Source organism: Nuphar pumila, chromosome 6 (genome assembly GCF_984573655.1).
Source record: "Nuphar pumila chromosome 6, dmNupPumi1.hap1.1, whole genome shotgun sequence".
NCBI lineage: Eukaryota > Viridiplantae > Streptophyta > Magnoliopsida > Nymphaeales > Nymphaeaceae > Nuphar > Nuphar pumila.
Genome location: NC_143254.1, coordinates 9,494,154 through 9,517,559, shown reverse-complemented (window position 1 = coordinate 9,517,559; position 23,406 = coordinate 9,494,154). Strand labels below are relative to the sequence as shown.

At 40.2% G+C, this 23,406-nt stretch overlaps 1 protein-coding gene across 1 annotated transcript in view; it reads right to left on the bottom strand.

Moving 5' to 3' along the window:
- LOC149833886 (AP-5 complex subunit mu-like) overlaps nucleotides 1-23,406 on the bottom strand; it is a 58,220-nt gene that overhangs the window by 12,664 nt on the left and 22,150 nt on the right. The window lies entirely within an intron of this gene.

Here is a 23,406-nt window from a genome sequence, read left to right as displayed (position 1 = left end):
TTGACGTTCTCCAAAAATAAGATGTGGGTGTACTTCCTTATCCTCCACTCCTTCGCGAACAAAATGTTGATCCAATTCAACATGCATCATCTTCCCATGTTGAACAGGATTAATTGCAACAGCCACTGCACTTAGATTATCACAATATATGAGAGATTTATCTATTTGTTGCCTCAAGGCCGAGAGTAGGTGACGAATATATAAAATTTCAGTCATGACAGCAGCCGCTGCTCTATATTCGGCTTTCATGCTTGATCTGGCCATTGTTCTTTGTCTCTTGCTAGACCATGTGACCAAATGCCTTCCCAAAAAAACCCCATAACTAAGTCACATGGGTGCGGGTGCGGCACTTTCAAAAACCTAGGGTGCGGGGCTGCGGCAGGGCAAATATATATATATATATATATATATATATATATATATATATATATATTTGAAGTTTTGACAGTTAACATTATCATAATTACATTATCATAATTTAACACTTAACATTGTCATAATATCATTCATCATGCATACAATATATCAACCTAAATATCAATCAAATAAGTAAAGCAATTACATAAATCAACCTAAATATCGATCAAATAAGTAAAGCAGAAAAGAACTAAATTACATAACAAAAGTAATGGATCTTAATAATTTTCTTCTTCATCATCAAATGCATCATTAGAAGGAAGACCAGGCTCAGATAAATTCATGTTTGTCATGTTGAAATCATGGTCTCCCTCGAAGTCACACTCTTCTGGATTTAAATCCCAAACTTTGGATGTTTCTTGTCTACGTTACAAACCCAATTTGAAAATGTTAAATACAATAAAAGTATATTTAAATGAAAAATTAAAAAATAAATAATCAAATAACTAAGAGAGAAAATTAGTACATGTATTCATCATTAGTTCGCGAAAGTAGTCGAAGATTTGAATGAACATATACTAAATTCTCTGCACGCTTACTTGTGAGTTTGTTTCTCTTCGCGTTGTGTATTTGAGAATATGTGCTCTAATTTCTTTCACAACAAGACGAACTAGCAGGTTGTGATAGTAATCGTAATGCAAGACGTTGAAAAAGAGGTGTTTCTGATCCAAATGTTGACCACCATGTAATAGGATTTATATTATCCTCCTCTTTCGCGAATAATGTTGGTTCATATAATCTCGAAGATGAAAAATTTTCAAACTCTTGTGTGACTTGATTTAGAAGATATGCTTCAGGAAAAAGTCTTATCATACACATATTTCTATGCCTTGATAGCTCTGGGTCTAGATTTGGAAGGACACGACCAATACCACCTGCTTGACACTTTTTTGCATAATATTTTGGATTAAGAGAATGTATCATGTAATGCAAAGGAGTGTTGCTCTTATCCCATTTTCTGAGTAAAATTGAATGAATATGGTTAAAAAATTCTGAATCATCCAATGCAGGATTTTTTCTTCATGCTTGAAAACAACAACTTGTATTTTTTCAATCATATTATCCCATATTTTATAAACTCTGTGAAGCATGGGTTCATCCTTATCAACTTCTCTCAACATTTCTCAAATAGGTTGGGTAAATTGAAGAAAGTATACTACTTTGTCCCAAAACTCATCATCAACAATGAATTTCTTAATTTCTTGAGCCTTGACATCATCATCAGCGCGATAGAATATCCAATTTTCATCAGTCACCATGCTAACCAAAGCATTCTTCACTTTTTTAATCCTCTTCACCATCACAATGATGGACGCAAAACGTGTTTCAGCGACATTCAACAATTTCAAGTCAGAATGCCTATTAAATATAGCATTACCATTAGCACAATGGTGGTTAAAAACAAAATTTCTAATGCTTTTGATATTTCTTTCTAAATCTCCAATCCATGAACATAAAGCATATGCTTGTTAATTTTCTTCTTCTTTGTGGGTTGCATATGCTCTTTAGGGCCAGATTTAAGCTGTGTGCTACACAGGGAGTCCAAAAAATATGAAGATAGCCACTCTCCAAACTCAACGCTGCACTTTTACAAACTGGAGCGTTGTCTGTAATAATTTATACAACATTCTGATCACCCACTTCTTTTATGACTTCCATAAACAACCCCTTCAAATACTCTGCATTTTTATATCCTCCAGTGTTAATATATATATATATATATGTGTGTGTGTAATACACCATAATACCCAATAGGGGTATTATGGTCATTTCCACATTACCCGATAGGGGTACTTGTTTTTCTTCATTTTTTATTTTCTATAATTATTTTATTTTCTTTTTAATTTTTATAGTTCTTTAATCCACTTAAGGGGGCCCACCATAGAGACGTTGGGGGCTCCCAACGACTCCATGGGAGCCCCCTTTTGTGGCTCTCCTTTTGAGGCCATGTGGCCTCCCTTCCTCTCCTTTTCTTTTATATAAATAGGAGAGAACCCCTTTGTATTTCATTCATTCTTGAGAGCTCTCTCTCTTTCAATAAAGAGACATTTATATTTTGTGTTGTCCCTTTGTGGACCTAGCTATTATCTCTTTTGTTTGTCCATTGTTGGACATTGTATGTGCTTATAGCACTCTTTGTATTTCCGCATATCTCACTACATGGTATCAGAGCCAATCGATTCCTAAAGAAAGAAGCATGGTACGTATATTTTTCATCTATTACCTCCCTTCTTCTCACTTCTTGGTGGCATTATGGAAGCAAAAATCGATCTATCCATCAAACTCAATGGAAAGAATTACATGATGTGAGCATCGGCAATGGAGAACCTCAAAGGTAAGAAACTTTGGCGTTATGTTATGGGTTCCATTCCGAAACCTAAATTGGAGCTCACAGAGATCGAAGGTGGACAAGAAAAGGCTCTTGAGGGAGATGCTTGCCTCAAAGCCATTGAAAATCACCAAAAAGAAGTTGAAGATTGGGAAAGCAACCACGCAAAAATCCTTTCTTGGTTTATGAACAACGTAGAACTCAAGGTATGTGCTAATATAGCTAAATTTCGCTGGGCAAATAAGGCTTGGTTTTTTATAAAGGGTATGTATACCCAAAAGGATCTTGCAAGAGCATATTTCTTGCAAAAAAAAATTAGAACCACCAAATAAGGTGATTCAAGTATTCAAGACTACTATAGTGCTTTAAACCCACTATGGGATGAGTTGGCTCTTTTAAAGCCAAAAATGGGTTGTTATGGAAGATGTTGAATTGAAACAAAAGCAAATGGAACAAGAACGATTGTTCCAATTCTTATTTGGGCTACGTCCCGAATCTGAGCAAGTGAGGTCATCACTTCTCCATAGATCCATCTTTCCTTCAATAGAGGATGCTATTGCCAAAATAACTCAAGAAGAAACAAGGCTTGGCATGAGTAAGAATGTTGATGAAGTGCTTACCGTTTCCAAACCCGACAATAATGTAAAAACCTATAAACCCCCCTCACTTTGGAAAACAAGGAAACTATAATGGAGGAAGAAAAATGATTGGATGTCATCATTGCTATGAGCCGGGTCACATTAAACCCGCTTGCCCAAAGCTTAATGAAACTTTCAAGCCTAAGGTGGCCTCTCTTGAAGAATCTACCACCAAAGAAGAGGAAGGCAAGAATACTTATCTAATGAATTCCAAAATTATTTAACTCAAAATGGAATTTGTCACATTGGGTTAAAGCAATGAAAATAGAATTAGATGCGCTAAAAAAGGTTAATACTTGGGAAATAGTCAAACTCCCTCCGCATAAAAAACCTATTGCATGTCGTTGGGTCTTTAAAGTTAAAACTAAAAGCGATGGATCCTTATAAATATATAAAGTCAGGTTAGTAGCGAAGGGATATTCGCAGGAATATGGAATCGACTATGAGGAAACATTCGCTCATGTAGCCCGAATGACTAGTGTCAGAACTCTAATAGTTGTCGCATCATCCAAAAAAATGGCCTATATATCAACTCGTTGTGAAAAACGCTTTTCTAAATGGGAATTTAAATGAAGAAGTATATATGGATCCACCACCTAGAATTAATATTGGACAAGGTCAAACTCTTAAACTCTTAAAAGCCTTATATGGTCTTAAACAAGCCCTCAAGGCTTGGTATGATCGTTTTAGTGATATCATGGTTAAATTAGGATTTCATTCATGTTATACTGACACTGCTCTTTTTGTTAAAAGTACAGGTACTAGCATTGTTATCTTATTGCTTTATGTTGATGACATGATTATCACTGGGAATGATCAAAATAGTATCGTTAATGTTAAAACCATGTTGAAAAATAATTTTGACATGTCTGATTTAGGCTTTCTTAGATATTTTTTTAGCATTAAAGTTGCATACTCTCCTACAGGATATATTTTGTCACAGATGAAGCTTGTTGCAGATATTTGTACCAAGTCTGGCATTTCAGATGATAAAAAGGTAGAGACTCTAGAGGTTATTAATGCCAAATTAAGGTTGGAGGACGGGGTTCTTCTGGAAGATCCCACACCCTACAGACAACTCATTGGATCTCTCACTTACCTAACCATCACCAGACCAGACATCGCTCATGTGGTTCACTCTGCAAGTCAATTTCAACATGCTCTTATAACTGTGCATATGAGCGCCGTACTCTGGGTCATCCGATATATCAAAAATACTATAAATAAAGGGCTATTTTTATCCTCATCTTCTTCATTAAACCTTCTTGCTTATACTGATACAGATTGGGGAGATAACCCTAATGATAGAATCTCAACTACTGGTTTTTGTGTATTTTTAGGAGATTTCTTAATTGCCTAGAGATGCAAGAAACAACAGAAAGTCTCGTTGTCTTCTACTGAAGCTGAATACGGGGCTATGGCAACCACAACAATGGAACTAGTTTGGCTTCGCAGTCTTCTTAAAGACATGGGGGTTGATATTGCTGGAGCTTCAAAACTATGTTGTGACAACAAGAGTGCCATATATATTGCAAGCAATCACACCTTCCATGAGCGCACCAAACATATTGAGATGGACTGTCATTATGTTCGGAATGAATTTCTACGATGAACAATTACACTTCCATATGTCACTTCAGAATATCAGTTGGCGGACTTTTTTACTAAAGCTCTTCCTGCCCCTCGCTTCATGTTTCTTCTTGGCAAACTTTTCGTCGTTACATCCATATATATATATATATGTAATACACCATAATACCCGATAGGGTATTATGGTCATTTCCACAGTACACGATAGGTGTACTTGTTTTTCTTCATTTTTTATTTTCTATAATTATTTTATTTTTTCTTTTTAATTTTTATAGTTCTTTAAGCCACTTAAGGGGCCCCACCATAAAGTCGTTGGGGGGCCCCAACGACTCCATGGGAGGCCCCTTTTGTGGCTCTCCTTTTGCGGCCATGTTGTAATATCGCGTATTTTGATACTTAGTCATTTTATGATATTTTCAAAAATTTGTCTAAGTCTGGGAGAAAATTTGTTTGAGGCTCGATTTTTAGACCGATACCTTTGAGTCCGGTTTTGACCCAAGTCTCATCGTCAAGGTCGAGGCGAGCCAATCAAAACGTAGTAAAGAGTTTTAAATTCGATCTTTAAATTCAAGCAAAATTTGAGCAAAATTCGAGTTATTTTTGGGCGAAATTCAAATTTTGATATTCGTGTAATATGTCGTTGGATGCATCTCGGAATTTTGAGTGCAACGATATTTTATTTTTCTTAATTCGGGCTACGGTTGACCCAAAAATCGCATTTTTCCAAAAATTGAGCGATTTGTCGGAATGGATCCAAAGTTGGATCAGATTGGATCCGAGGCCTAGGATCCGAATTTTTATGGATTTGGGTCCTATTTAAGTCCTACGTAAATCTGGACTTGATCCGGGTCTTACTCCAATTTTTGTTTTCGGTATGGGTTTGGATCTTAGATCCAGATTCGGATCCAAATCCAAACTCAATGTTTTTGTAACTTTAAATTGAACATCAAGCTTTATTTTGGGGTTAAATAAAGTTAGGGAGCCTCCTGGATTAATTTGGTAATTTTTGGAAATTTTTAAGTATTTTTAATTAATTAATATTTAATAATTACTTAATTAATTAATATTAATTCCGAGTTTTGCATTGTTGGGCGGGGTGGGACTCTCTAAAAGAGTCTCTATTCTTACCCAAGAGGGGTTTAGAGAGTTTTAGAAAGTTTGGAAAGTCTTAGGAATAGAAAAGTCAACATTTGATGGTTTTTCAAAAAATTTGGAAACTAGAGGGGGTAGAGAGAGTTTCCATCTTTTTGGGAACTCTCTTAGAGAGGGCTGGAAAAGGGAGGGGCGACCTCCCCTTTAGGGCCTATAAAAAGACCCAAAAAAGAGAGAGAAAAGAGAAAGAGAAGGAAAAAAAGAAGGGGGAGAGAGAAAGTAAGGAAAAGAGAGGTAAAAAAGGGAAGAAGAGGAAGATATTTGATCTTTTACGGCCCATTCAAGCTCTTTCCACCGTTGGTTTTTCTTCATTTTTCGTTTTCTATCGAAGGTACGGGTTTTCTCTTTTGATTTGAGTGAAAAAAGGAATGTAGATTCGATTTTCATGCAGTATTTTAATGTAAAACCATGTGAATGAGTAAATTTAAACATTTACTCTAAGATCCATGGATGGAATGATGGAATCCATGTATTTTCGTTTTCTTGAAAGTTATTATAAAATAACATACTTGTGGAATTAATATATATGGTAAACAGAATTTTTATTGGTGGTAAAAGTTTTTTTTAAGGTTTCTTTTGTTAGATTTGATCTACATGGATGTTCTATTGATTGAGCCAATAAGTGCATGGCATCTAAGTCTACGTTTTGTTTTGGATGCATGGATAAAGGCATATGATGTCTATATACGTGTATTTTTTTCATTATTAATGTGTATGACAGTAGTGATACCTATATATGTATATATAATTGGGTTTTCATTCGTTATGTTATCTTGGTAGGGCCATGAATATTGAATTTCCATTGACGCCTAACAACCCATGCAGTTTGATGATGTTAATGTGCAGTTTGATGATGTTAATGTTCTGTAGTGTTTCTTTGAAAACAGTTTGGTAAATCCAAACTCTTTGAAATAGAGGTTGGCCGGCCCATATGGCTGTGTGTGTGCCGATCTTTTTGAGTTTATTAGTTTAGCAACTTCAGTGTTTATAAAACAGTTTCTACATATATGACATATTTATTCAGACACGGATGCAGTTAAATAGGGCTGCAATTAAACTTGTTTTTCAGTGAGCATGCCTTGATTCTTTAGAAAGCATGATTTGAATGTGTTTGGTCAGTTATATTTCTTGTGTTCAGATGCTGCCAGATCTGGTGGACGGGTTCATAAAAAAAAATTTATCGAACAGGGCTTTTTTTCTTTTCTCGTAAAGAGGGGGATTAGGGGCTAGTTGGCAGCCAACCAAGCAGGGCTCAGCTAAATGCCAGGCCTTGGCAGTCTTATGTACAGGCCCTGCCAGGGGCTGTACATTAACTGGCAGGCCCGGGGCTGGCCTGACAATCCCCTAAGTAGCGATAGAGAGGACCCTGTCAAACCTGCACAGGCCCGACCTGTACAGGGTTATCTCGACCCCAGCCGAGTGGGCTCGACTGGGGCTATGCCTTGTAACTTTAAAAAAAAAAATATTAAATAGTTCATGTTAGGCAGCAGTCTGGCCAGCTTGGGCCAGAGGGAGCCTTGATCCCATGGCTCCTACCAAACTGTTGGGCAGCAGCCTCCACTCAAGAAACTTTTTTTTTAAAGCAAGCTTTAAATAAAACTTTTAAGTTATGTGTGGTTGGTGTGGCTGGCAGCCAGCCAAGTGGGTCTCGGCTGACTGCCAGACCTTGGTAGCCGTGACTAATGGTGCTGGCCTATTCTTATTCAAAAAAAAAATGAAATAAATGAACTTATTCCATTTCTATGGTGCTGGCCTAGTTTACTGGAAAATTATATATGTGTGTGGCGGCCTAATTGGAGTTTTAAGTCATGCTGGAGTAAAAGATTTTCATGTGCTTAACTTACGTGACTTCCTTTAAGCATTGTGCTACATGTCGGTTAATTTAAGTACATGGAGTGTTGTGCGATCGTAGAATGCCATTGCGGTTGAAGGGAAAGTTTTATAGGACGACTATTAGGCCCGCTTTACTATATGGTACAGAATGTTGGGCTGTCAAGAGACATCATATTCAAAAAATGACCGTAGTTGAGATGCGTATGCTGAGATGGATGTGTGGAAATACAATAAAAGATAAGATTCGGAACGAGGAGATACGAAAGAAGGTAGGCGTTGCACCCATTGAAAATAAGATGAGAGAGAATCGTTTACGGCATGGTTGCCAGTTGAGGAAGCGGGAGCGGGAAGCGATACGGGAAGCGGGAGCGGGAAGCGAGGCACTTTCAAAATTTTAGGAAGCGGGGAAGCGGGGGACCACTTAGGAGCGATTCGGGAAGTGTCTCGGAAGCGACCTAGGAAGCGTCTCGGAAGCGACATAGGAAGCGTCTCGGAAGCGAGGGGGAAGCGAAAAAAATAAAAATAAAAAATAAAAAATACAAAAAAATTGAAAAAAACAGGGGAATCGTGGGGGAAGCGAAGGGGAAGCGAGGGGGAAGCGCGCTTCCCATTAAAGGGAAGCGCGTCCCCCATTAAAGGGAAACGCGTCCCCCATTAAAGGGAAGCGCGCTTCCCAAAAAAGGGGGACGCACTTCCCAAAAAAGGGGGACGCTTCCCCCCACGCTTCGGAAGCGCGACGTTCCGCGCTTCCGAAGCGCGCTTCCCCTTTTAGCTAGGCGCTTCCGGTAACTCTGGTTTACGGTGGTTTGGACATATTCGGCGAAGGCCTAATGATGCTCCAGTTAGAAGGATGGAGAAATAGGAAAATATATTAGTTAAAAGAGGTCGGGGTAGGCCTAGGAAGACATGGATGGAGGTGATAGGAAAGGATATGAATGCTTTGAACCTCACCGAGGACATGGCATTGGATAGAAATAATTGGAGGAGAAGGATTCATGTGGGAGACCCAAAATGATTTTCTTTTTTGGTTCATATCGCTGACCCCAATTGTTTTGGGATGAAGGCGTAGTTGTTGTTGTTGTGTGATTACATAAGGCGCTGCATGGTTTGCGGACATAGAAATGTTCACTTTTCTTTTAAATTTAGCTCTCATGAATGGAAGCATACATGTGAATGGTTATATGACAACACATGCACATGAATAATGAACGCATGCTTATGAATGCTTTATTTATTATGTGCACATTGTCAATTCAGCATATATGCATGTGCATTGGGAAGTGTGTGACATCATTTCATAAATAGCATGTTATTATGCTTTTTGTATATGATGCATCGATGATCGAACTGAAACATCGCGGGCTCGGTGAGCCTTGAGCGTGGATTGCTCCTTTACTTGTTTTTATACATCGCAAAAATCGCATTTGACATTCTTTTCTATATTGCACTGTTCTGTATTTTTTGATGGGTTGGAGCCCTGTGATGATCCTCGCATTTGAAAATGTGAATTTGTGGTATTAATTTGGCATGTATGGTTGTAGATAGAAAAGCATGTGATATGTAATGAATGCATTGGCATGTTTCTAATGATCTTTGCATATGAATGCATGGGTGATCAAAGTGGATCATCATGGGTTGTGGGATGCCATGAGCCGGTGTGCTCCTTGCCTTGTTTATGTATTGCAAATATTATATTTAATATTATGGTTTTAATTGCATTGTTCTGTTATTGCCACGAGTGGTAGACCGTGAAGAGTTGTGCATGCGGATTTGCGAGCTTATGTTTGCATGTTGATTTGCAAGCTTATGTTATTAATTCTGCATGTTGATTTGCAAATGAGAAGAGATGAATTAATAACAAGATAAAAAAAAAAGTAAATAACAGTGTAATTCACGTTTCCTTAATGTCCCTTCTTTAGTGTCAGAATCTTAGATATTGCGGTTTTGGAAAAACCGTGAGGATACTAAAACTCTGTGTGCGTTGTTGTTGCCCCTGAACCCGATATTGAGGTTCTTCTCTTGGCCACGATTTTAGAAAGAGTCTGAAACTTTGCCTAGGGGTGGTGTGTTTGACACAGTTGTTGTTGTTTTTGTATACCAAGAAAATGGCACCAGTGAATGTTGTCTTCCATGATGTCTCCGATATTGGATGTTTTTCAATGTTCTGATAGATGGTGTTGTTTCCTGATATTGATCGAGGGCTAAGTTTAAAACACAGTAATAAAATATAAATTGTGTGCTAAGTTACCCTAGAAACCCTACTTGACCTCGGGGATTTTTACCCGTTTGGTGTATCCACGAATAACAGTAATTAAAAAGAGAAACTTAAATTGTGTGCATTTAATAAGACATGCATATGGAAAGAGGAAAACTTAAATGAAAGATAATAAAGAGGTCACGCATTGCACATAATCATGCGCATTCCTGTTATGCATTAGATCATGCATATTTACTTGGACCTCGGGGATTTTTACCCGTTTGGTGTATCCACGAATAACGGTAATTAAAAAGAGAAACTTAAATTGTGTGCATTTAATAAGACATGCATATGGAAAGAGGAAAACTTAAATGAAAGATAATAAAGAGGTCACGCATTGCACATAATCATGCACATTTCTGTTATGCATTAGATCATGCATATTTACTTGTACCCTTAGTTGTTATCTGTTGATGAATGCATGATGTTGTTCTCTAATGCATGTTAAATGTCATTATTGCTTAAATTGTGATCCATATTGCTTAGTTAATGTTCCCTCATGTTTAATGTTTATTTCCTTTTTACATGAATGGTTAATTGTGTTATGAATTGGTTATAACTGTATTCCTCTAAAATATTTCATGAATCTTATTTATGTCCTTTATTCTTATTTGATTCACTAGAGGTACTTATACGCAGGATTCTTCGAATTCTGACACCCTACTTTTATGGTTTTTCGCAGCCGCAGGTGATTAGTGAAGTCGCCTAATTTCTGAGAGTATACGAGGGTCACACTTGCTTAAGACTGCTTCACTTATGGACAGAGTGGCTCTACTTTTTTTTTCTTTTAGTTCTTTTTATTTCCTGCAGTTGTTACTTCACTCTTGACTTGAGTATGAGATTTTTATTGATTCGTTAATAAAGAGTTTGGTTTGTTTGGTTATGGATGATAAATGTAAGTTCGTTTATGGTGTGCGGTTATCTAGTTGAAATTGAAACTGTAAAGACCCTAGGTCTCTGAGAAGATTTCCGCAATTGTTTGGAAAAAAATCAACATTTTCAAGGGGTATGAGTTGGGGTCGTTACACATGTGACCTCCCTTCCTCTCCTTTTCTTTTGTATAAATAAGGGTGAACCTCTTTGTATTTCATTCATTCTTAAGAGCTCTCTCTTTCAATAAAGAGACATTTATATTTTGTGTTGTGTTGTCTCTTTGTGGACCTAGCTATTATATCTTTTGTTTGTCCATTGTTGGACATTGTAAGTGCTTATAGCACTCTTTGTATTTCTGCATATCTCATTATATCCAGATATGTCAACTGCTTTCAAGAATACTGGGCCACTAAGCGAAGAAGCAATGAAATTGATTAGTGGACGCCTTTGAATATTTGTCCATCCATCAGACGCAATAGAAATTTCATTTTGCTCTCATGAATATTTTTTAATCTCCAACAACCTCTCCACATTTGTCCTCTCTTCTGCAAGAAGTGTGGTTCGTATTTTTTTTTTAGCTTGAAGGCACAGTCACTCAAATTACAATTTGCCAAGGATGTTACTAAATTCTTCCAATAAGGATTTCTAGATGCATTAAATGGGAGTGAATTAGAATAAAAATACCTCCCAACTTTTCTATCCAATTCTTCTCCTCCATATGTATTGAATGTTGCTTGTATCGTTTCTCTACCTCCTACATTAATTTTTCTTTTTTTTCAGCATCTTCTTAGTAGCTTGCAAATGGCACACTAACTACACAAGAATCGGTCATTGTTTTTCTCTTCTCATATGCTTCTTGTATTTTCTTGGATTGTCTTCGCATTGCACCTCATCAACTTTTCTACGTTCTAAAATGCCATGTCCTGGTATCTTCAACAAATGAGTCTTCACTCTTGTGTAAGACCAACAAAATCTCTTTCACAGAGCTTGCATCGAAATCTCTTGTTTCCACCACCTCCTTCTCCAGTTTTTGCAAGTTTATCTACATGTACCCATAGTGGCCCCACCTCATCAGTCTCACTACAACTATCAGCAAAACTCAAATGTTGGGATGAGGATGGCGCAAGTCATTTTCCTTTATCCGTCATTTTTATCTTGAAAACACAAAAAAATGCATTCAAAATTTCAAATCAATTATACAAACTTATCTTGATATAAAAATATTATATATATATATATATATATCCCTGTCAAAAACAGGGAGGGACTCAGCCCCTCCCCTGAAATAAGAGGGACCAGGGAAGGGGGCTCGACCCCTCCCCTGCCGACCCAACAAGAGAGCGAGAGGGGGGGGGGGGGGGGCTCGGCTCCTGTGCTGCCGAAAACCAAGGTTTTAAAACCCAGTGACTCGAGACTCGACTCGTTCTTTATTGACTCGTGACTCGGCGGGTCAACTCGGTGACTCGGACCGGGTTTTGTTAACTTTTGATTTTAAAAGAAAAACAATTTATAATTTGTCGCAAACCATTTTTAAAACTTTTTTCTTTATATTTTTGCAAGAAAAATAATGCACAATATTTTTGGAAAAAAACTCATTTTTTATACTTAAAGCTTGCATTTTTTATTTGTTTATTTTATTTTTTTAAACTTTTTTTCTTTATATTTTTGCAAGAAAAATAATGCAAGCCTTATTATTTTCTTATATTTTTATTATTATTATATTTTTCAAAATTTTAAGCTCCTGAGATTTTCCGAAAAAACCCAACTTTTCAAAATCTGTTTGAGAAAAATTGAACAAGGCATCTAGAATGACATGTAGTGCTTGCAACCAAGAATTGCAGTCACACACATTGGTTCTTTTGAATGAGCTTGCAATAAACAAGTACAAGCAAAATGGCTTCCATATTGCATTCATACATAGAATGTGCTACGCTAGGATCCAGATGGAGGGCCCCCCACATATCAGGCAGTCTTATGTTGGGCATTGATTAGGTGGACTAGGCTGATGGTCATCAAGTCAAAGCATCACAAGTAGCCTTCAGGTTCTATAAAAAAACACAGGAATTCTGGATTACAAGGCATCATTTGTGGTTAATAGGCCAAGTAAAAGGAACACCAGTTCAAAGCAGATGAAGGGAAGGACTACGCCCCACCAGATTGGATGGGGACAACCCTCTAGTCCTCTCTTAGCTTATCGAGCATGTTCCCAAAGGAGGGTCTTGCAAAGCAACTATCTATCTGTAACCAAAAATGCATTGTGGAACCTTCATGGCCCATTAACATGGTGAGACAACAACTTAGGAACCAACCCAAAAAATCAAATTTCAAACATCCCATAACTCGCCCGAGTCCAGACGAGTCTTCGCAAACCGGGTTTGCCTTGCCGGGTTGACTCGCTGGAGGGCCGAGCCGAGTCACCGAGTTGACTCGGCGAGTTTTAAAACCTTGCCAAAAACAAAGGGAACAGGGGGGCTCGGCCCCCTCCCTTGCCAACCCAACAAGAGAGCGAGAGGGGGGGCTCGGCCCCTCCCCTGAAATGAAAGGGAGCAGGGTGGGGGGCTCAGCCCCCTCCCCTGCCGAAAACAGAGGGAGCAGGGGGAGCTCAGCCCCTCCCCTGCCGACCCAACAAGCAAACCAGAGGGGGGGCTCGCCCCCGCCCCCCCCCCCCCCCCCCGCCCCTGAAATCAAAGGGAGCAGGGTGGGGGGCTCGGCCCCTCCATTGCCAAAAACAGAGGGAGCAGGAGGGGTCGAGCCCCTCCCCTGTCGACCCAACAAGAGAGCGAGAGGGAGCAGGGGGGGCTCAGCCCCTCCCCTGTCAACCCAACATGAGAGCGAGAGGGAGCAGGGGGCTCGACCCCTCCATTGCCGACACAAGAGAGAGAGAGAGGGAGCTACAGGGTACCTGTGACAAGGGAGAGGAGGAGGTGGCGTCGGGCAGAGGCGTCAGGAGGACTCGAGCTAAGCTGCGTGGGAGATGAGAGGAGATTAGGGCAAAAAAATTTTCCCTAATCCTCCTTTTTCATCGGGTTTTTTTACGTTCAAAAAATTGGACCAAAATGACCCTGGGTGCATTGACCGCACCCAGGGTCGTGTTGACCGCACCCGCACGCACACCCGCGTCACGTCATGTCGACGTGGGTGCGGCACCTGCTTTGTCGAGTCCCTATGACTTAGCCCATAACATGTGACTAACCTTCTCGTAGAGGGATCACCATCCCAATCTGCATTTGAATATGTAATCACCACAAGGTTCATCGAAAATGAATGATTTGTCGATTTGGAGTATACAAGACCATCAATAATCATGCCCTTGATGTATCTAAGGATTCTTTTCACAACATCCACATGACTTCACCTAAGAGCATGCATGAATTGTGATACCTGGTTAACGACATAGGCAAGATCTGGTCTTGTAAAGGTGAGGTATTGAAATGCCCCTACTATGCTTCTTAATCTTTTTCGGGAGTCCAACAAGTCATCATTCTCACTATCTCCCTGCAGTTTCGTGTTTAATGTCATTGGCGCTTTAGCAGGACTTACGTTCTGCCATGCCACTGCGTTGTCAGAGATCCAGAGCATATTTAATCTATGAAAGAGATAAAGAATTAGGTATTTTGTCCACCTATACACCAAGACAATACTTGAGAACACCAAGATCCTTTATGTGAAACTTGTGAGGAGAAAGGTCTTTAGATCTTGGATATGTGATTGATTTCTCCTTGTTATAATTATGTCATCAACATAAACAATAATCAATGTCATATCACAATCATCAATGTGGGTGAATAAAACATGTAAAGACTATTTATGGGCTCAAGCAGGCTTCTAGGGCATGGTTCGAGACATTCAGTTTGCAACATCACCTTCGGGATAACCAGAGGATGCTCCATATATATTTTTTCGTATAATTCTCCATGAAGAAAAACATTCTTCACCAAGTTGATACAACTGCCAGCCAAAAGTGACATGGGAAAGGAGATAACACGAATTGTTCCCATTCTAATAACATGACTGAAGATTTCATCAACGTCAAGACAATGTTCCTGAGTGTACCCTTTGGCAACTAATTTTGCCTTATATCTCTCAATACTACCATCAACCTTATACTTAATCTTATAGACCCATCTGCATCCAACAATATTTGTATCCATGGGTTTGTCCAGAACTTTCCAAATACAACACTGATATAGGGTATTGATTTCTTCATTCATAGCTTCAACCCACCAAATATTTTTATACGCCACAGTAAAACTGCATGGTCCATTTTCTTAATGGATAGCGGTCATAAACAATTTAAAATCAACAACAAAGGTATCATAACTCAACCACTTGTTTGGCTGATGTCGTGGTCTAATGGATCTCCTTAATTGAATATGTTATCCAACAGCATTACAATTCGTTTTTGTTGCATCTTGAAGCTTGTCTGCAGTGTTTTTTGAGATTCTATCATCGTCTTAAAATGCCTTTTAATATACCAAGGGAAATTGTTGAAACTGAACTGAACGAGAATCTTTGTTAGAACCAGCACTAAGCGACTTGGTTCCTTCATCCTGACCAATATCCAAGTTTTGTTGCAAGCTGAACTTATGATTCGGATAATCATTTTGGCCAAAATGCACATCATTATTTGTTGGTTGAGTCTCCAACAGGTTGTCGATTGACTGCACCTGTCTTGAAGGTCAGCCCACATATGGTTGAGATAGGTTGAATGTTGTTGGAACTGCCACTAGCCAAAATTTTATCAAAGATTTAAACTAATCTGAAATACGTTTCACAACGAAAACCGCACACTCATTTTCGTTGAATATAACATGTCTGGAAATAACGAGATGATTAGTCTCCAAATTATAACATTTGAACCTTTAACTTCATCGTCATATCCAACAAATAGGCAAACTTGTTCTGAAGGGTCATCAAAATGAACATAACAATCGCAACCAAAGGCATGAAGTATATATAGAGTAATTAGGACATTTTCCAAACAATATGAAGAAAGGTGTGTCACCATTTAACCCATCTAAAGGCATTTGATTAATAAGAAACATGGCATCGTGGAAGGCTTTTGTCCACAAGTATGCTCTCAATTTAGAATCATTCATCATGGTAAGTCGTTTCAGTCACATAACAATGTATCCTTTTAGCGGTTTCATTCTAAGTTGCAATTCTTGGGCCGGACATTTCATGCAGAATGTCATTATCACAGAGATATTTAATGAAATAATTTGAAGTGAATTAACCTTCCCCATCACTACGAAAGGCAAAAAATCTTTCTAGAAAATTGAGTTTCAACATAAGCCTTGGACTCTGTTTAAAAGCGAGGAAAACTTGATCCTTGGACTTCATAAAAAAAGATCCAAGTATACCTACTGAAATTGTCGACAAAGATAACATAGTATTTGGATTTGAAACAAGACATAACGAGTGTTGGTCCCTGAACATCAGAATGGACAAGTTCAAATGAGAATATTCTTTTATTAAAATGTTCAAACGGTAATCCATGGCTCTTACAAATGCGATAACTATCACAAGAAATAAAACTCTTTGACTTTGTCTCTCGATAGAATGAGATTCTTATTACACATAGGACTCAAGAAACCAGAATGACAATGGCCTAACCTACAATGCCATTACTCAACATAATTGATAGAACAAAACACTCCGGTCAAAAGCAATGAACAACTTGAAGGAGGCAATACAAGAGCATCCGACAATGTAGGAATTCCATTCATCACATAAAGACCACCGCATCGGTTTCCTTTAACAAGCATCCATTTCGTGTGAATATCATTCACAGAAACAGAAGACGAAGAAAAGGAAACATGAGAATTCATTTGATCAGGGAATTGAGAGACAGAAATAAGATTATGTTTAATGATAAGAGAAAGAAGAAAATTAGACAAACAAAGCAGATCAGAATTGGTAAGAAACAAGACAGTGCCTATATATGAGTGATAAAGTGATGTTTACCATCTCCCATAATAACATGACCCAACCCACGATAAGGCATAGCATGTACGAAGTTACTTGAATCACCTGTTACATGATGTGTTGCCCTGGAATCAAGATACCAAGTATTCTGAGAGGAAGAAGCCTGAAAGGAAGAAGAGACAAGTTGCACTTTAACACTGTGTTGCACTTGCGTAATTATAAACCATGGATTCATCAATTGAGTCTGTTGCAAGTTTAGCTGGCTGAATGCGATGCTACGAACCTGATATGATGCCATTGACGCAGGATATGAAGGCGGTGTTGGAGAAGGTGACAGGGCCCTTAGACCCCCAAAAGGGACATCGGAGAGTGCGCAAAAACATGTTAAAATACGAACCGTTGGTGGGCGATACGTGGGCACATACCTCCAGTAACAATCCAAACTAGTGTGCTCATGTTTGTCGCACATCTAACACGTGATGTTGTTTGGACGTGGTCCACCACTGGGGGTCGGTAGAAGTTCTGCACCTCTACCAAAGAAATTGGACCTACCACGTCCTCTGCCTCTTCCACCATGACAAGATCCAAGATATGAACAAGTAAAAAGAACATCATTAGATGTTTGATCCATATTCTTTTTTCCAGAGTAGTTGCCAAGATCAAACATAGCCTCACGTTCTAATAGCATTGAACATAATTGAACAAAAGGAGTCATGTTCTCTATCCTGAGTACATGGTAACAAACACGTTGAATTCCAACCCCAAACTGTGAAGGGTCTGTATGCATAAATCCTCATACACAACAGGGGCACCTATTGCTGCAAGCTTGTCAGTGGTAGATTTTAGGTTGCTCAGATAATCTATCATATTGGAATCTTCTCTGGCAATCCTCCCAAATTCGGCTTTCAGATGATACATCTTTGGTGTAGAGATGTGCTCAAACCAACAATGCAAAATTTTCCAAAGATCTCGAGTGTTAACGCTTGTGGGGATATGAAGTAAAACTTTCTGAGAGACAGTAGCTATAATATATGCTACGACAGCTTGGTCATTTTTTGACTATATGGAGAAATTTGGATTTGGTACAAGTTTATTTGTATGTTTGTCATCCTTCGATTCAAACTATAATAAGAACTCCACAGGAACAGGTAGAGTCCCGTCCCGTCGAGATGCCCAAACCATGGCTGCTGATAAAGGGAATGATATGTTTCTTTCAAGTGACAAAATTGGAAGAGTCTAACTTGTCAGAAACAAGTTGACTAAGAAAGGAAGAGTTAATGGGAGATCTACAACTTAGGGTAGCCACGACGAGAGGATTATTATAATTTCGAGAAAGAAAGAAGAAATAGGAAGTAATAAACCAGAAACAGTTTCTTTTTTTTGTTGATAACAGTAGAGATTTTGCTGACTCTGCTGGTGAAGTCTGCTAATACAGAAATATATGTATTCTGCCCCCTTTTTTTCTTTTTGTACAATGAAAGGAAAGAAAGGCTCAAGAGAGGAAACAGTCGAGCAGGTTCAGATCTCGAATAAAGTTGATATCCAGATCTGAGTCTTTTGACATTTGTTCCCCTTTTTTTTTGGAATGATAGCTAGATTATCTTTTTTCTAGAGAAAAGATAAAGAAACAACGCAGTAATGAAAGAAGAAAGAAAAGGGAAGGGACGGTTCAGATCTGAATCGTTTTAGAGTTTTTTTGGAAGGGAACAAGAAAGAAAGAAAGAAGAATGGACAGGATTTGAGAAAGAAGAAAACATTAGATGGATCACCTTACCAGCAACTTTTGATTTGACGAGGTGCTTATTCTTGCCCCTGCTCTGATACCATGTTAATTTTGGCAGAATACCTGTAAAACCCACGAAAAAACTTTTCGGACCCGGGTCGGATTCAGACCCGACCCGGATCCGATAACCTGTTAGGTTTAAAGATCGCAGGGGAAAGAGGGTTTTATTTTAAACCCTTCCTCCCCTAGGCAGCTTTCCCGAATCGCCCCCCCTCGAGCTCTTTAAGAGCAACGTAGAGGGGAGGGAGCAGTGTTGTGAGAGGCGTACGCCTCAGAGGCGAGGCGCACGCTCAAGGTACTGAGGCATTGCTGTGATGCGCCCCTCATCAACCTCCGACCAGTTGTGACCACCGACCACCGGAGTTGCTGTGCTGCAGCTGCTGCTCAGTCTTCTCCGACCACCGGACGACCGGCATATCCCTCGCTTCCGTACCAGCTGGGCGGGTGGTCCTTCTCTTACTGCCTCCCCTCCCACCGCTTCACTTCCATTCCAGTTGTGAGAGGCGTACGCCTCAGAGGCGAAGCGCAGGCTCAACGCCTCGCTTCGCCTCATCGCATTTCGCATTTAACAACCTTGGGAGGGAGGACACACATCGCACGCGCCTCCCTCCTCCTCTCCTCCTGACGTCTCTCTCTCTCTCTCTCTCTCTCTCTCTCTCTCTCTCTCTCTCTCTCTCTCTCTCTCTCTCTCGTTGCGGTTTCCAGCAAGCCCCGACGTTGCTGCCTCCATATTCCGATCGTCGTCACCGGCGACCTCGCAGGAGAGCCAGACATCGACGATGGTGCCCCCCCTTCCAGGTATGCCCTCCATCTCCTCGATCTTCGTCCTCCCTGAGTCTGGCAGACACCCCCAACGACCCCCTTCCGTCGGCGACAACTCCGCAGGCCCTTTCTGCCACCCACCCTGTCTCGTAGGGTTTTCCGAACTAACCCTCTTCCTGATTTTTTTGTTTTTTTTTGGTCGGCACCACTTCGCCGAAACCTTGCTCGGTGTTCTTCGCTCAGCGACCACCTCGTCGAGACCCCGATGTCGATGGTTCCCCGGTATCACTTTCTCCCTCTCTCTCTTACCCATGTTGTCCTCCTCTGCCTCGTTCCTCTTCGTATGTCTTCATCCCCTTCGTTTTTCTTTTTTTGGCAGGCAACAGGGGCCTATCCCCTGTCGCTCGTGTTTCCTCTTTTAGAGGGTTGGCAGGGGCAAGACCACGCCGTCGATTGGCTCGAGCAGGCCGACAGGGGCCAAGCCTTTGCGGGCCCCTCTCCTTTCCAGCAGGTGGTAGGGCTGCCGCCTGCATGGCCTCTTCTACCTGGCAGAGGGCTCCGTGGGGAGGGGTTGCTCGTGCCTTGGTCGGCAGGGTGGCAGGGCGCCCTGCCTGCCTCTTGTTCTGGCAGGTCGGCAGGGGGCCGAGCGCTGTGGTCGTCTCCTTCTCTTTTTCTCATTTGGTGGGCAGGGGTCGAGCCCCTGACACCTCCTTGGGTTTTCCCGATGAGTCGACAGGGTGCAACCAAGCCCCGTCGCCTCCCTGGTTCCCTGGGAAGGTCGGCAGGGGGCAAGCTCTGCCAACTTTGACCCCTCTTTTGGCAGGCTGGCAGGGGTAAGGCCCTTAGCACCTGTAGTTTTGGGGAGTTTCCTGTAGGATGGCAGGGTGCCTCGCCCTTGTCAACTCCTGCTTTGCTTGCGTATTGAGAGAAGCAGGGGCCCCTACCCTTTTGCCACCCTTTGGCAGGCAGGGTTGTTGTTCGGGCATGCAGGGAGCAGGGCTCCCTGCCTCTACCACTTCCTGCTAGGCATGGGCTATGCCTCTGCCTCTGCAGCTTTTCGGTTGGGAGCAGTGCCCCCCCTCAGGCAAGGAGAGCCCCTTGCTTGCCCTCACATCGGGGTCCGGTTTGCCGACCATTGCGGGTCTTACCGGACCCTCCTCTTGTTTTGGATCATGTCATACTAACATCTTTGCGCTTGCAGGTCGCATAACGGAGCTCGCTTGTGCCCCGCGACCCAAGCCATCATCACCTACGCTCAGAGACAATCGCAACCTCACAACTTCCCAAGGTAGGGTAAAGTCGCACAAAATGGCATTATGAACCGAATTAAGTTAAAATAATTAAAATGGCCATGGTAGATATGCTTAGATTTATTTTTAGTTTTTCTATACTTAGCTTGCGTTTCGTATTTACTTGTCTGCATGTTTATAGGTCGGGGTACAGTTTCGTTCCTTGTGCATTATTTGCATATTTACTTGCACAGATATGTGACCGAGGTGTGGTTTGATACCTCGAACCTTATTTGCACATTTACTTGCTTAGATATTTGATTGTACGGTTTCGTACCTCGTGCCTTATTTGCACATTTACTTGCTTGCTTAGATATTTGATCGATGTACGGTTTTGTACCTCGTGCATTTTGCTTATGCAACTTTCGCTCAAGGTATGATTTCACACATCGAGTATTGCTTAGTACTTTGTTGTCATGCTATAATGGGTGTATGCTCGCAGTTGTTCTATACAAGTAAATGCAGCCTTTTATATATCATGTTTTAGCTCATCTTCAAAGGGTGCGAGTTGTGCTTGTGCACAACAATTCTCTTTAAAAAGGATTCCTTATGCGAATCTAGTTTTTTTTTCAAATCCAGTGTTTTGCAAAAGCAAAGATTGAAAGTCGCGCCAATTACAAAAGTGCAATTAAGTTTTTCCAAGTCGACATTTTCGAAAAAAGGTTTTAAACTATAATTTGATATTTTGATATGACTCGAAAACTCTAAAAAGGGTTACAACTTATCGAGTGCGCAGTCTTGCAAAGCAAGCTCGAAGGTTTGGGGAGTTGTGATATAACAATCAAGTCTCCCAAATTGTCGTGTTTTTTAAAAACGAAAGCAAGATTCGTAGTGATCTCCTGCATGCAATATTGTATCGTCACTCCAAAAGAGAGTATGACATCTGAGCATTTTCTGATTTGCATTGAATCTTAGTGTAATTTTTGTGTTGGGGTTTTTATTGGGAAACCTATACCCCTTTCTTCGTAACGTACTTGTGGACATACACGGCATGGTAGTACTACGATGATCGGATGAGAGATCCGAGGTGATCTTGTATCGTGCAATATGCCATTGTTGTTAATATAATTTAAAAGACTTTGATCTTATGAAAGATAAATGTTGGTGTTTCTTTTCAGAACACATTACCCTTTTTATTATAGTCATACCTTTTGACAGGTACGGCCGTATCTTTGGATAGGTACGCCAGATTGGTGTTGCGATGATCGAGTGGAAGGTATTTGACGACCTCGAAATGGGTTTGGGCACATTATTGTAATCATTTAATGTTGTTATTCGCCTAACAGGCAAGAGGCTCGTAAGAGTCTAAAGGACCAGAGCATGACAAGCTCTAACTTGAATGGCTACAGCATGTATTATTGGCAAAGCAATGTTGTGGGGATTCCCTTTGAGAAATCCATACCCCCTCTCATCGTAGTTGTACTTTTGAACAGGTACGTTGCATACTACGATGAGTAGGATGAGAGGTCTATGTCTACCTCGAACGTGCACTGGCACGTATGAATCACATAATGGTGATGGTTTCACATTCACAAGCAAGATGCTCGAGTGGGTCGAAAGACTAGAGCATGTAGAACGGGGCGGCGGTTAAGAAACCTTCGTCATGCTCGTTCGACATGGTTCGTCAAGAGAGAGGACGGATGGTACAAAACTCCGACGAACAAGTCCTTTAATGGCAGTTACGAGCAAAAGGTTTGGATTCTCCAGTCATCGGAGTTAGGAAAATAGGCTACAAAAGATAGCTATAGGCCACTTCTGCAGAAGTTTGGTTGCATCCACAGGCCACCTATGCCTTTGGAGATTTACTCTCTTTGTCACTGGTTGTCCCCTTAGGAGCGAACTCAATCAGTCATCCGGGTTATCTAAAACACAATAAACCCCCGGACTGGTCTCAACTGTTTCTACGTTTTATGCCTTGTGTGTACCCCGTCTGGCCAGTTAATATTGAAACATAAGTTAACCTATTCACATTATTTGAGACGTGTGTGATGTGACATGACTTGCTTGTTTGCTTAATAGTTCAATATACTACCCGTTGAATTATGCATGATGTTGTAGCGTTACACTAGTTTTTTGCTAGTAATAATTAGTTGCTTAAATTAGTTAAATGTTTATGATAATAGCATTTTTCTAGTTGCAATATGATGCATGGGACTTGTTTTACTACTTGGTTAAATTATTCATGCTTGTTGTAATGTAGCACTTGTTGGCTTGAGTCTCTTATGACTAATGTGACTGCTTACAACTTGTAATCTATGAATTGTTCACATTTTATGTCTAATGTGATTGTTTGATTGTACAATTTCTTATAGTTTGTAATTTGCACATTGTCAATACCTTGTGATTGATAGAAATGCTTGCAATTAAATGGCTTACAGCTCGTAATCTACGAATTGTTTACAACTATAACTATTGTAGTTGCTTGTCTTATGAGCTGCTTACAGTCTGTGATTAATATAATTACTGTTGTGTGATTGCCTACCATGTATAGCTTATAAACTACTTGTGGTGCAATTGCTTATAGCTTGTGGTCTACGAACTACCTGCACCTTGTA